General features: G+C 33.9%; 1 pseudogene; it reads right to left on the bottom strand.

The window, feature by feature from the left end:
• Positions 1 to 2,533: 2,533 nt before the first annotated feature.
• Positions 2,534 to 2,662, bottom strand: LOC131822803 (U4 spliceosomal RNA; annotated as a pseudogene).
• Between the last annotated feature and the right edge of the window lie 12,113 nt (positions 2,663 to 14,775).

The raw sequence follows: 14,775 nt of genomic DNA, 5'->3' as shown, positions 1-14,775 counted from the left end.
CTGTTTCTGTTCAGGATTTCCTCAGTGCTTATCTAGGCATTATAATATTTTCCTAACAGGTCTTTGCTTATCTAGTCTTCTCCAATCCATCTTACATATTGCTAGCATAATGCTCATTTTAAATACATATCTAATCATAATTCTGAGCTGTTTAAAAACGTTGATATTTTATTGAGCCCATATTACCATAGGATTAAAGCCTAACATTCTTTTGGGGGTTATATAGATCCCTCCATAATTCTACTCCTGCCTACTGATACTGCTCTCAACTCCTACTTTTCCCACCCTTCTATCATATGTTCCAATCAAAGGCAGCCATCTTACCTAAATGCTTTTATTCCTCTGTGTATTTGCATGTTATTCTTACTACCTGAGACTCTCCCTCCTCATATCCTTTGAACTCTTACTCATTTTGCTTTGTTTTTCTCCTTCCCTCCCCCTCCTCCTTCTCCTCTTTCTTACATAACGAAGCTGATAAACTAGTGTTCATTATGCTTTTAAAATGTATTTAATTTATTTGAATAGGTAATACATATACAAAATTATATGGTGTGGATATCCTTTTCATCCTCCATAATGCAACTTAACAGGATATCCTCTATAAAGCCTCTGTTTAGCTTTGCTCCATCCATCACCACCAACCCAGTTCTGGTGGCAATAACTCCTTCTCTTTGCATTTCCTGAAGTCTGTATATATATATCGAAGGTAGGATTTATTCTTGATTATCAATGGATGTATTTTCTGTTCCTAGTCATTCTTTTTATCCATATAGCCTAATTTTCTATTCAATATAGACAGTAAGCATCCATTGCCTCAGGAGACAGATGATGCCACAACAAAAAGGAAGAAAAAAGTCATTTTAATTTCTGAAGCAAAGCTTTTGATTTATAATATCTTAGGTACTTTGAGCTTCCAAAACCTCAGAAGATGAAGAGTATACATTTTATGCTGATAAATCATGGAGTTAGAAGAATGTATAATGATATAAAAACAACATTTTCTCATTCTAGGGGGAAAAAACATTCTATGAGCGGGGAAGAAAAGGGAGACTCAAAGTGGAAGTAGAGAGAAGGTGATACCAGGGGCTCCCTGAGGATGCACCCTGAGCCTCATGTTCTCAGCTTCATGTCATAGAATATACAATGGAAATCCTAGGTCACTTGCAGAAGATGAAAAATGAGAGCAGAGATTTCCAGAGTGGAGCTGCATGATTAGAGTAGCAAAGACTACTCAGATAGTGTCTGAGCAAAGGTGCCTGAGACAGACTCCAGAGTTTTCTTATACCCAGGGTGGTATGAGTGAAAATCAGTTGTTTGTTATATGCCTCTGACGGGGGTTCATAAGTACTTTAGAGAGCTGGTCTTCCAGATTAGGGTTTAAATATGATTAAAAAGAGAAAAACAGGCTTGCATGGACTAAAAACTAGAGAACCAATGGGAATATGAACATTTTAGCAGGGGCCAGTGCAATGGGAGGGTAACAACCATTAATAGACTGTTCCCATTCTATTCCCCACTGTTTCTTCCTCCATTCTATCTAGGCTCTGAGAGATTCCTTAGAACACTGAAATAATTCTAAGGATCAGGAGGAATGTGAAGTATGAATCGGCAGAGGGAACTCAAAAGTTTTCTTGAGGCTATTCTAAATTGACTGATTCTGAGATTAAATTTCTATTATCAAGCAGAATGGAAGTCACAATAGAAATATGTTGAATTACTGAAAAAGTAAAATCACAATTCATGCACACTGTGTTTGAAGACTGTTTTTTTTTTAATATCCTGACCTTCTAATATGGGATTTATAACACTTTATTTCATTTATTTGTTTCCAAATCTGTCTTCCCCATCTAGATTGTAAACGTTTGAAAGACAGGAAATTGTTTTTATTCATTTCAGTATTACCAGAGCCTTCATAATACCTGCCCACAATGGTTCTTCAAGCAGTGTGGAATTATCACAAGATCATTGACTCTTTCATAGGTACAGGTTTCAGATTGGCCACTAAAGTGGTTTGGAAATATGTTTATTTCTTTATTTATTCATTTCTCTCTTCCTTTTTGAAAGTGAAAGAATAGGAAGAAACAATTGTATCTTAATAACACAAAAATTGGATTCTAATCTTCAATATCCACATACACATATTGAAAGTAGACAGTGAAACTCTGGCTATCTTTATGAGTGGGCTATTAGCCCTTGAGAGTTAATTAACAGCAACATAAATTGACTCCACATAAATGAAAAAGAAAAAAGATAATTAGAAATGTAATTAGATCCTATCATGCTATTATGAATGAGTCAGCAAAAAAATCTAAAGGATTTTACTCTTCTGTTATTTATATATCTTAACATATTTATGCATAAAAATGCCAAATAGTATGAGATAGGAAAGAGCAATTGCATATATGCAGTTAATTATGAAATTTCCCTACAGCAATTCTCTTATTTTTTATGCGGGCTGACAGGTAAAAGACATTAATTATAATGTACAGGCATTTGATAATGTGTGCGTGTGTGGAGGGGGAGAATGCATGCATATGCATGCCCATATACATATATACAAAAATAACAAGTCTTTTGAAGTTTAAACTCCAAACTTTTTAATTAGCAATAATTGCGCCTCGGATAAACCTCATTGGCTACGATACTGCCACTGCGCAAAGCTAAAAGTCCAAACTTTTTAAACTTTAAATTGAGAGGTATGAATTTATAGAACTCAAAATCAATCAGTTATCCAACAACATTCCTTTAATTGTGTACTCTCAATTCTATTAAACTTTGTGGGAGAATAAAATGTTATTTGAAAACATACTGCTTGCTTTAAAGCAGCTTATCCTGCAACTGAAAAAAGAAAATGCATACTGATAAAATAGTAAAAGAATATTGGTAGACTATGTCATGAAATAAAGCCTCCTCCATAACACTCTATTCTATGACTCGCAGGTTGAAATTAAAGAAAATGCTTTACCACAGGGGCATCTGGGTGGCTCAATCAATTAAGCATCTGTCTTCTGCTCAGGTTATGATGATCCCAGCATCCTAGGATCAAGCCCCTCATTGAGTCCCCTCATTGAGGCCTCCATCTAGCTCCCCCATCGAGACCTGCATCAAGAATTCTGCTTCTTCCTGTCCCTCTGCTCCTTCCCACTTGGGTTCTCTCTCTCTTACTCACTCTTTCTTTCTCAAATAAATAAAAATCTTTTAAAAAAATGCTTTACCACCAACCGCATCCAATTTAACTTCATAAATTTAATATGGTCATAGCAGGTTATAGAGAGTAATCATTTGATTGGTCTCTGAAATATCTCAAATGTACACAATGAAAAACTTTTTTACTTTAATAAATATATTTATGTTTCATGGCATTTATTAGAGTTATTGTCCTGTTTCTTCATTGCTTTCATTGAAATAATATTTATATGATAAATCATTTTGAGTTAATCATACATACTAATAACAATTCACATCTAATGGGAAAAACTGTATTTATATTAAATATCTCAATGACATGCATAGCTTATAATAAAAATGTAGCAGTAGATGGCTGTATTTTCTATCACGAACCCCCCCACCATCCACCTTACATAACACTTCAACTGACTGGACCATGAATGAGCAGCTAACCCAAGTAAGGAAACTTATAGCCTAAAAGTGAACAAGACTCAAAAGCTCTGCAAAAATTGAGATGAATTGGGCCAACATTGTTGTATATTCTGGAGCAGTCTTCACATCCACAGAAAAATTCAGGCAGGTACAGCAGAAGCTATAAATGAAAAGATGCAGAGAGATCATGAATTCCAGTAAGAGCCATGATGGGTCATGTTAAAGCAGAAGTATAAGAAGACCGAAGCTATCAATAATCATATACTAGAAAAAAAAAAAGAAATATAAAATCAGTTTGTAGTTGAAACAAAAGAGAAAAGACTAAAAAAGGAGGAATGGGAAAGCAAGTAGAGAGATTATATTCCTTGCTAGTTTCTAAAGGGAAGATTCATAAATTCTCACTTTTGAGGTCCCTATTCTTGCCTTGAATCTAGTTCCAATCCCCATATATACTGATTCTATTCTGCATCTTTCTCATATATTTCTATGTAAGCATCATCATCTCTTACTGAGTCTTATATTAAACTTCCATTACTGGAGCATGTTTCAGTGACTTTGCTCCTTGCAACCAAAAGAGCCTGAACAAACATTCAACAATGAGTCCACATATTATGTTCTAGGTGCTTGGGATGCAGAGATACCTCTGCACCTACAGAGTTCAGTCACCAGAAGTAGGACAAACATTATAAATAGATGACTCAGAATACATCAGAAAGACTGAATCTTCAGTTTTCCAACAACAATCCTATATTACTGATTTTTATCAGCCTACAAATCTATAAATCCAGGCCTAACCTCCTTCTTGACTTCCAGTGTTTTGTTTGCAAAAGGCTGCTAGGAAACATCATTCATCCATAGCCTTTCATAATTTTCTCCTAAAATAAAAATGTTTTGGTCTTCTCAATTTTAATGTCACTGCAAGAATACAGTTATATTGGTTTAAAACTTCAGTGCCATCATTTATTTCAGTTCTGTCAATTCCAACAATTAGACAAATTCCATGGAATGGTCTTCCCATTGTCTTTTCCCCCATACCAGCTGATCTTTTTCTAGGTAAGCCCTGATAACCCTTTAAATGGTTTTCCCACTAAGCTGGCTTGAAAATTAATCTTAGTAAGAATAGCTCTGACAGATCCTTCATTTCCCTTCTCAGAAACTCTCAGTAGATTCCCAGTACTACTAAGTCAAATTGTGATTCCCTGGCTTCTTTTAGGTCAGATGAGAGTTTTCCAATGTTCCTGCTCATCACTATTTTAACTGCAATTGTCATATCAGTCAAACTAACACTACATGGTCTTTCTGTATGGTTTGCCCTCTCTGCCCACTCTCTTCTCCACTCTTGGAAAGACCTCCCCACATTTTCCATCAAAATCCTTTTCTTAGATATAATTTAAATTCTATTTTCCAAAAAGAAGTGTATTTGCTGAGGCTTGCCACTGTATATAATTGCTCTCTTACCTGACTTCTCATAGTAATATTTTATGATACAAGCTGACTATTTGTTCAAATTACTGCCACTCTGCTGCTCAGTTATAAGTTCCTGAAGGGCAGGGACCATGCATATCCATTACTAGTCATTACCACCCACCCTCACCCATCACCCTACCTTGACATTGCTATTCCTCAACAAGAATGTTGAATAAATAAATATACTGTGACTGATACAGAGAGGCACAGAGCCACTTTATAAAAAGCAACTTCACTCAATATACCCACAACATGATATTTTCATTTTAATTCAAATGAACATATCTTTCCATCCCACACAAATCTGTTCCTCCTCCTGCATTCTCTCTTGCTGTTTAGCTACATTATCCACTTGGTTGCCCCAAGTCAAAAACCTGGGAATCACCTCACACTTCTTCATATTCTTTACTCATCATATTAAATTCTATTTTATTCCTAAATATTTTTTATACCTGTTTTCTCATTTTCAACGTTACTATTTAGTTGAGATTCTCACCTCTCTCTTTTGGTCTTCTACTTAGAGTCTCAACCTTCTGTAATTCATCTTCTATACTATTTCAAGAGTTGTATTTCGACTACAAAAAAAAAACCCTGATCATTATGCTCCTTTGTTAATTTCTCCCCCCTCTTGGCTGCTCTGAAACTATCTGTGTGGGAGTAAAGTTCCTTTGTATAACCCTTTATGATATGGTACCTAACTAGAAATCTAAATTATCTCCTGATCTTTTTCCCCATATACAATTTGTACCAAGTTAATTGTTTGAATTCTTTATTCTTCCATACTTTTGGAAAGATTCTATTTAGAATATTTCCTTCTCACAACTTCCATTCACCAGAAAAACTAATAACCTTTAGCTTTACATTTCTTTATGGAACCTTTCTTGATTTCCTCCAGCTGTCTTTGCTATATTCATTCTTCTCCCTCCACATTATATGTGTTAATACCTATTTCATTAAAACAGTGCATTATGTTTGTCTACTTTGCCATTAGATTCTTTAAGGATATAAATTTTTTTAACATGAACTTTTAGAACCTAGTGGAATATATTTAGAACCTAGTAGAATATATTTCACCAAGTCATTCAATAGGCACATGATAAAGTCTTGTGAAAAAGGATTAAGGAATAAATTAATATGCATTATAGGAAAGAAAACCTCTGTATTTCTTAACTTTTAAATCATAGATTTCATTGTTGGCAATTGTTAAGTCATCCCTCGAAGTGTAAAAGGGGTATTAAACATTACCTTCGATCAGTACAAATGAATAATCATGAATAAAAATTATGACATGAATTAATAATAACATAGCCAGACTTTTTATTTCCTTAGTAAGAAAAAGTAAAATTAGTAACCAACACTAAACACAGAATGCTAGATTATGCTTAAATTTATTGTTTCATGAAAACAAAAAAAATATGCACCTACATATTCTATACTTTCTTTTTTTCACATTCTGTACTTTCTAAATGTGACAGTTTAAAAAACGTTTATATCCACTTTCAATGATGAGGATAATTGAGTTGACTTTTTAAATAATGATTATCATCATTTTTGTTATCCCAGTGTCCTTAAAATATATATCTATTAAAGAGAAAGATGAAAGAGTGTGTATCCCTGGAATGATAAGTAGATTTTAATGCACTTAACAAAAATTATATTATAGTAGTAAGAAGTATTATACTTCAATAAAAAATGAATATATTTTATGCCACAATAGTTGAATTAGATAACATTATATCTGTGACTCCACCTTATAGACCAGAAATAGTCTTGAGTAATTTTGCATGATTAATAAACTTATAAATCTTACTATTATCAAGTCACAAACTTTATTTCTCCATAATAGCTAAATTTATATTCATTTTATATTCTATTTTGGAGATCTAAGTAAGAATTTTAAATACAATTAATACAATAAACTTTGAAGTCTATATCAAGTTATTAACTATCCAAATTAAGGCAGGTTCTTTGACATCCAAATATATTATATCCTAGTGTCAAAACTTTTTTTTTTTTGGTCAAGGACACTATAATAAAAATATAAACAATATGAAAAATATATGTATATATAGTGATATGATTTTTTAATAAAAGAAAATACCTTTGTTTTAGTCTATTAATAAAGGATTCCATAGAGTACACTGTAAAATATTCACTTTATCCTAAAATAATTATGAAATAATATGAAGCTGAAATGATTCAGATGTTTGCTTTAGTTTTTTTTATAAATCAAACTTTATTATTTACTAATATAAAATCTAATTCTCGAGTTTTTTACTGCTAGGAATTGTACTAGATCCTAAAAGTACATTATTTTAGTTAATCATCACAACAATTCTCTAAAGTAGGTATTATTTTCACTATTTAACCAACAAGAAAATGGAAGCTTGGATGAGTTAGGGAACTTCCCCATAATTATGTAAGGTGCCAGTGGATTTGAAACCAAATAGTCTGAATCCAGTCTGGGAACTTTATTGCTCCATTTTAATAGCCTACATATACCTTTATTTTAGATCAACATTGGAAAGTGTTCAAGAGAAGAAGTGCATAGTAACCTGGTAGTGATTTATGGAGAAGATTAAACATTAGATTGGAAGGGCAACTGAATGAAGGTTAAGAGTGATTCTCTCCTTGTGATTTCACGAGGCTATTTCTATCTTCGTTGTCACCGTAATCTCTCAACTGCACAGCTGCCCTGTTTACCTGCTGTCCCTGATTGCCTTCTGTACCACCTCCTCCCTGTTCTCTACACTAGTTAGAATGATCCTTCTAAATCTGTGTGACTTCACAAACTGAAGTTCTGAAATAAACAATAATACTTAAAATGATTTATAAACTCAACATAGGTTAACTCCTATCATTCCAATCTTTCCCTGTACTTCGGTCTTCTTTTCAGTCCTGCCTGAAGAGCCATCATCATCAGCCATGGAAGGTGTAACTTTTCATGGGCAGCTTTCATAGAGGCTACAAAAGGGCTATGAGCACCAATTCAGGTAAGCACCATAATTCGTTCCGTTAAAGGGCCTTTGAAAAGGTTTTTTCCTTGAGTAGATAGTAACCTGCTTATCTCTCGCTCTCCCCTTATCTACCAGTTTACTTGTTATTTTCCACTGTCAGCCTTCCTCCAGGCAGAAGTTCAGGACAGATTCCTTTCTTTCAGTATGTTACTATATCATCAGTAATGTAATTATCTGATTAACACCATTCCTCTGTATTAGACTCATCAGAACATGTTGGAATTTGCCGCTGTTGTATCCTTTATACCTAGCAGTACAGGACATAGTAATTGCTCAATAAATAAAAAAAAAAAAAATGAAGACATGACATGAATTTAGGTCCCCTCCTCTACAAGTTATGGACACCACAACAAAGCATTCTTTGAAGAATATTCTAACATAAGAGGGTAGGTAAAAGGGATAAATTGACTAGAATAAAATACATCTTAAATAACATGCATCTTGAATAACATGCATCTATTGTGAATATTTCTAAATGTAAAGGAATTTGTAAAAAAATCTCTCAAAGTTAATTATATCCAATATTCACCTTTATTTAAAATTTGTATTTCAAAGTTATTTGAAACAGTGAGAAGTTATTTGAAACTGCTTGTGGGAATGAGCAGGTGATAATAGTGTTAAAACCATGAAATATTACTATAGAAATCATTGTATAATAAATTTGATAATTAATATTACCTAAGAAATAAGATATTGCTGATACAAGGTGACATTTTTCCCTCTCTAAGCTTAACTCTCTCTTAAAACCTTACGCAGAGTAAAAATTAAAAATATTTACCAACCTCTGCACTATGGGCATTGGCCAGTCAGGACAGATACTGTCATACTCATAATGAAGCGCAATGGAAAATAATTGCCTTAAGTGTACTCATGAATCATTGTTGTTTCTCAGCCCTGCCTATATTTCCTATCTTCTTGGTCAAGGTGGGACTTTTTTTTTTTTTTTTACATTGTTTCTTTCTTTAATCGATTCATTCAGTGAGTATTCATTGTGTCAGGCTTTGTGCTAGGATTGCAATGGTAAAGAAAACCATGAGTAATTCTTGTCTTCCTGGAGCCTATAGTCCCTATAGGTACAATTGGGTACAATTTTACTTCCATGATTCCCTGCATTCTAAAGGCCAAGTTGACCATTCTTTAAGTCTGGCAAAGAAACAGGAAATCCAGATGCCCTCTTTCTCACCTTCGCCCTTTCTCTCTCTGTCTCTTTGTGTCTTGCTGGTTCTTACCTTAGGATGCTTTCTTAACCAACTCTCCCCACACCCCACCTCACCCCCATGTACTGTTAAAGGATTGCAAGTCCTAAAACACATTCAGTTATAAGGATAGGAGGGTTCATTTTAGTCTGAGGTGAAGTCATTTTCTCCTGTTGAACTTTTACCAAACAGTCCCACTTTGCTGATCATATGCTTGCACAGATTAGTAAAATTAGTTTTCTTTTTTATTTAGTTAATGATACTGCATAGGTCTAAACTTCAGGGCAGACTGAATGAGATTTCAGAATATATTTCCAGAAGTAGAAATTATGAATCAAACAGTTTGCATAGTTTGGGACCTCACTTTCTGAATCTGCCTCTGTACTCCCATTTTTTCTACTGCCTCTTCTAAATCTATTACAACTTGCCTTCCACCCTTACTGAAATGGTACAAGATCATCAACAACTTTTTAATTGCAAATCCCACAGTTAATATTCAGATTTCAAATGAAATGACTCACTCTTTATTATAGAGATTCAGTCTAATACTGTTATTTATGACTTTGAAATCATGTCCAAACCTATTTTTAGTCTGTTTAAAATCTTTTCCACTCTTCTTATGTCATTTTATTACTTCATTCTCCTTCATTTTTAGTTGGCAAGAATATCAAGAAAAAAGAATCTTTTTACACTGTTGGTGGGAATGTAAATTGGCATAGCCATTATGGAAAATAATATGGACTTCCTTCAGAAAATTGAAAGCAGAACTACTATATTATCCAGCAATCCCACTTCTGAGTATATATTAAAAGGAAATAAAGTCACTATTCCAAAGAGATATCTGCATTCCATGTCATTGCAACATTATTCATAATAGCCAAGATATAGAAATAACTTAAGTGTCCATTGAGGAATGAACAGGTTAAAAAATGCACACATGTGCATGCACGTGCGTGTGCGTACACACACACACACAACACACACACTGGAATATTATTCAGTCTTAAAGAAAGAACAAAATCCTGACATTTGCTCATTTGTTTCAACATGAACAAACTGGACAACATTATGCTAACTGAAGTAACCCAGACAGAGAAAGACAATATTACATGATCTCACTTATCTGTGGAATCTAAAAAATGTCAAACTCATAGAAAAAAGATAGTAGAAAGGTAATTACCAAGAGATGGGGAGTGGGGAGTGGAGACAGATGGTGGTCAAAGAGTACAAACTTTCAGTTATAAGATGAATAAAGTCCTGAAAACCTAATGTACAGCATGGTGACTGTGCTTAATAAGATACTGTGTACTTGAAGTTGCTCAGAGTGTAGTTCTTAGGTATTCTCCCCCTCCACACACACAAAAATGGTCACTATGTGAGATGATGGATATGTTAATTAGCTTGACTGCGGTAATCACTTAACAGTGTATACATACATCAAAACTCACCTTGTACACTCCAAATATATATAATTTTGTCAATTATACCTTGGTAAAGCTGAAAAATTTTTTAAAAGAATAAGCTAACTTCATATTTCACAGAATAAAATAAAAGCTGTCAGATAGATGCCACATCAACTCTCTTTTTTCCCCTTTTCTGTACTACCCTTTCCCCCACCAACAAATTAACCTGACAGTGTGTCAAGATTTACCTCCATCCATTACAGAATGGGAATAGGTATTCCTCTTTCATTGTAAAGCGAGTTCTTCCACCATCTTTTCAGGAACTTCACTACATCATCTCCCAACTTTAACATATGCAATTTCAACATTTCTCTCATTAGTACACTTAGATTTTCTCAATCTATCAGAGCAAGAGGTGTCTGAGACTCATCCAAGATTTCTTGGGAATCCTAGATACAAGGCATGAAGAAGGTATAGGACAGGAAAATCTTGGTATACCAATATATTTAACATATTTATGTCAAGCATCTTCTATGCAGAAGGCATATTCTTGGTTTTTACTTGAGATTAACAACAGAAACCAACCAAATCAAGTCTGTGATTCTCTGCCCTAGAAAAGACATGATGGACAGGTCCTTCTGGTGGAATATTTTAGTGTGACTTATAAGGCAGAGTTGTAGCAACAACCCTTCCCTACTTCTATGCAAAAACCTGCTGTTACTTTACTAGTATGCGAGCCAGCTCCTCTCTGCTAAGGAGAAAGAGGTTTTCCATAATAACCCAAAATACCTTAAACATTTTCACTGAAGGAAGAGATGCCTGCAATGAAAATCAGTTATAACTATAATTTTATAGAGTGAATTAAGCACCACTAATGGTGCTTAAAAAACGTGTTTGAATAAGCTAGTTTTGAAAGAAATCATGTTGAAGTAGCTTTTTAAAAGAATCTATCAGTGTTCTCATGTATTGTAAAGAGAAATGTATTCATTTATTTTACAAGGGCATGACTTAATAGAATTTGGTCCTTCATTTTTCACAATTAATATTATTTGAGGAAAAACAATTTTGATATTCATGAGGCAATGTTTTGTTGTTGTTGTTGTTGTTTTCATTGGAACTCTGATTAGTAGTTTGTATTTTTCACAGCATAAAGTATCCATCCTGCTAGACTATCCCCTGCAAGAAAAGAGTGGCACAGCATGGGTCAGGACTGGCCTGTTCAGAGTAGAGAATTCTTGTGTACATCTCTATGGTAATTGCTACAAGTAAAGATTTTTTTTTTTTTTTTTTTTTTTTTAAAGAAGGACCATCAAGGGGCACCTGGGTAACTCAGTGGGTTAAGCTTCTGTCTTCTGCTCAGGTCATGAATGATCCCAGTGTCCTGGGATGGAGCCTTGCATTAGGCTTTCTGCTCAGCAGGGAGCTTGCTTCCCCCTCTCTCTCTGCCTGCTTCTCTGCCCACTTGTAATCTCTCTCTGTCAAGTAAATAAATAAAATCATTAAAAAAAAAGAAGGACCATCAATCTTCTCAAAAAATCCCATTTAGCTAATAAAAATGCTAGAGTCAGTGAACTTTGATGACACAGGAAAAATTAAAATCTAGTAATTCTACTAGACTGGCTTGCAAGGACATCTCTAAGAACAGTTTCAGTTACCTGTTTCGTGTTGGTGTTAAGCTTTGTTCCAGTTTCAAATGGAGTACATGCCAAAAGAATATGCTATTATATATTTTCTTATGAAATGTGTGTTTGTATTGTGTAAAGAAAAGATAAATTCTCAATAAGACTTTAGAGGATGAATCACCCAGATGTAGTTTCTTTTCATAAGCCTACCATGTGGGGGGGGGGAAATGGCAGAAGATGCTTGATGAGCAAGTGGATTTCTCAGCATTCTGTGTATTTATAATTTTAAATTTCCCTTTAGCTTGGCAGATGCATTTAATTAAATCAGTGGATCAGAAAATAAAACAATGAAAGCTGCTGTTCACATTAAAGTCTCTGGATAAGAAAATGAAGGTCTAATTTATTTTCAGTTACAATCACATTTTAAATATATTGTGGCTTAATCCATTACCTTTTCTTGACTCCTTTGGAAGGTCTCTGACTTTTGTTTTCTTAATAAGATAATTAGAAAATATTTTTTCCTTTGATTTGAATTCTCTTTTCTATGTAGTCAATAAGCATTCTTTGCCTCCTAAAGGGAAAAAAAATCAAGTTATATATGTTACAGTCTGCACACTGTAAACACAACTAAAAACTCAAAAACACATTTAAAGTGATGTCATCCATAAACACTTAGCACAGTCATTCAGAGATAAGAACATGATGTGGATCCATTTGTTCTTCATGACTCTCCTTCCTCTTGGCCCAAGCAACTTCCTAGGGTGCTGTGATGTCTAAATCTTATCTTCTTCTTCTAGGCCAGACTAGACCAGACGTAATTTTAACCTAGTGCTGTAAACTATTTACTTTATAATTAATTTCTGTAAGCTCTGGGTGTCAACAGTGAGAATAATATTTAAACTGCTAAATATGTTGTTGACAATGTGCTAAAATAGGGGGCGATACTGTATCTCCAGGTTTTTAATATTCTATTTCTCTCTACCACAGTAAAATGTGTCCATTCATTTGTTTTCTTGTTTGTTTGTGTTTTGTTTTGTTTTTGTTTTTTTGCAAATGAGACATGAAAATGAAATGGCTACTTTGAGGTCCTGGGCCAAACTCCATTCAAATACATTGATGTTGGCATCCCAATACAAAGACTTTTCAGAAGTCTGGTTGTTTGGAGAAGCCAGGAAAGAGAATGGGGAAAACATTTTGAGGTAGCTGAGATTTATCAAAGATTATAATGTGGATTACCATCCACTTTTCCAAGACAACAATTTGGTTTATTTTTCAAATTTAACAGTAACTGCTTTAAAGTTTAGTAGTAATTATAACCAATGATTCCTTTCACAAGTTGTTATTCAATATAGTTCAGCATTTATATTCAAGGTCTGTGTTAGAAAATACCAGTTCACATCTCAAACTTACCAATGCTCAATTCCTGATTTCCAATACTCTTTTTCACTTTTTTATGAGTGATATGTCATTGAGATCTCTTTTTACTCCCTTTCTTAGTTGACTTAAACTCGTAGTAGCTAAGATAGTGATTTGTGTTCTCTTATTTTTCCCTAGCTCCCATTTCACTGCACACAACTTCTGTGCTGTCAGAGAAGCGCCTTAATATAAAGATGATCTTGTTGTGTAAAATAGTGCTTCATTTATCTCACCATATTTTAGAATTTCATTGAAAATATTTCAATTATGCCATGTTTAATAACTTTTATTCTCTAGATTAGAAAAGAGAAACCCAAAGTCCTTTGTGCATCACATCAAGGAAAAATTTCAAACAAGATTAGCAATGGGGTTAAATAAATGATGCAATGTGTTTGGAAAAGAAAAAAAAAATCACAAACCAGTTCCCACTGATTTCTCTTTTTAATTCCTAGGCTACAACACTGCAAATTGGCTTGAGCAAACTTCTCCATTCTTCCTCTTTTTAACTCTTTTTTTGTTTGCAAATAAAATTAAACTTAAAATCATTATTTGAAATCATTCTCATTATACCATAAATGGGGACCCAGGCACATTTTAAATAAAAGCCTGAACTAGGCGAAGTCCATTATATTAGATTTCACAGAGTAGAACTTTACGGTATTCTTATTTCAGCTCAAAAGAAATCTAAGTGCCAGGTGCATTTAACATGGAGCTGATAATCGTAAGGTTCAGGGCTCTCCATTGCACATTCCTCTTCTACAACTCAATTCCTCTATATTTTTTGAGTAATATTGCCTATTTCTGGGGAGACGTCTATGATACTGAAAACATGGTCCAAAAAAATATTGAAAAGATGGTTGATACCATGAGGAAATGTCCTACTTTTTCACCAGTTCCTAGCCTTTTTTCATTTTCTGTCAATTTTACACCATACATTCAAAGAGCATCAGCCTCTCTTACCTCACAGAGGTTATTACAGTTTTTCTTGATTTGGCAATTACATTTTTCTACTTTAAAAAAATCAACTTTAATGAAATATAATTTGCATATTATA

The sequence above is a fragment of the Mustela lutreola genome, chromosome 1, assembly GCF_030435805.1.
Source record: "Mustela lutreola isolate mMusLut2 chromosome 1, mMusLut2.pri, whole genome shotgun sequence".
NCBI lineage: Eukaryota > Metazoa > Chordata > Mammalia > Carnivora > Mustelidae > Mustela > Mustela lutreola.
Note: the sequence above shows the minus strand (reverse complement) of the source record. Positions and strands in the feature narration are given on the sequence as shown.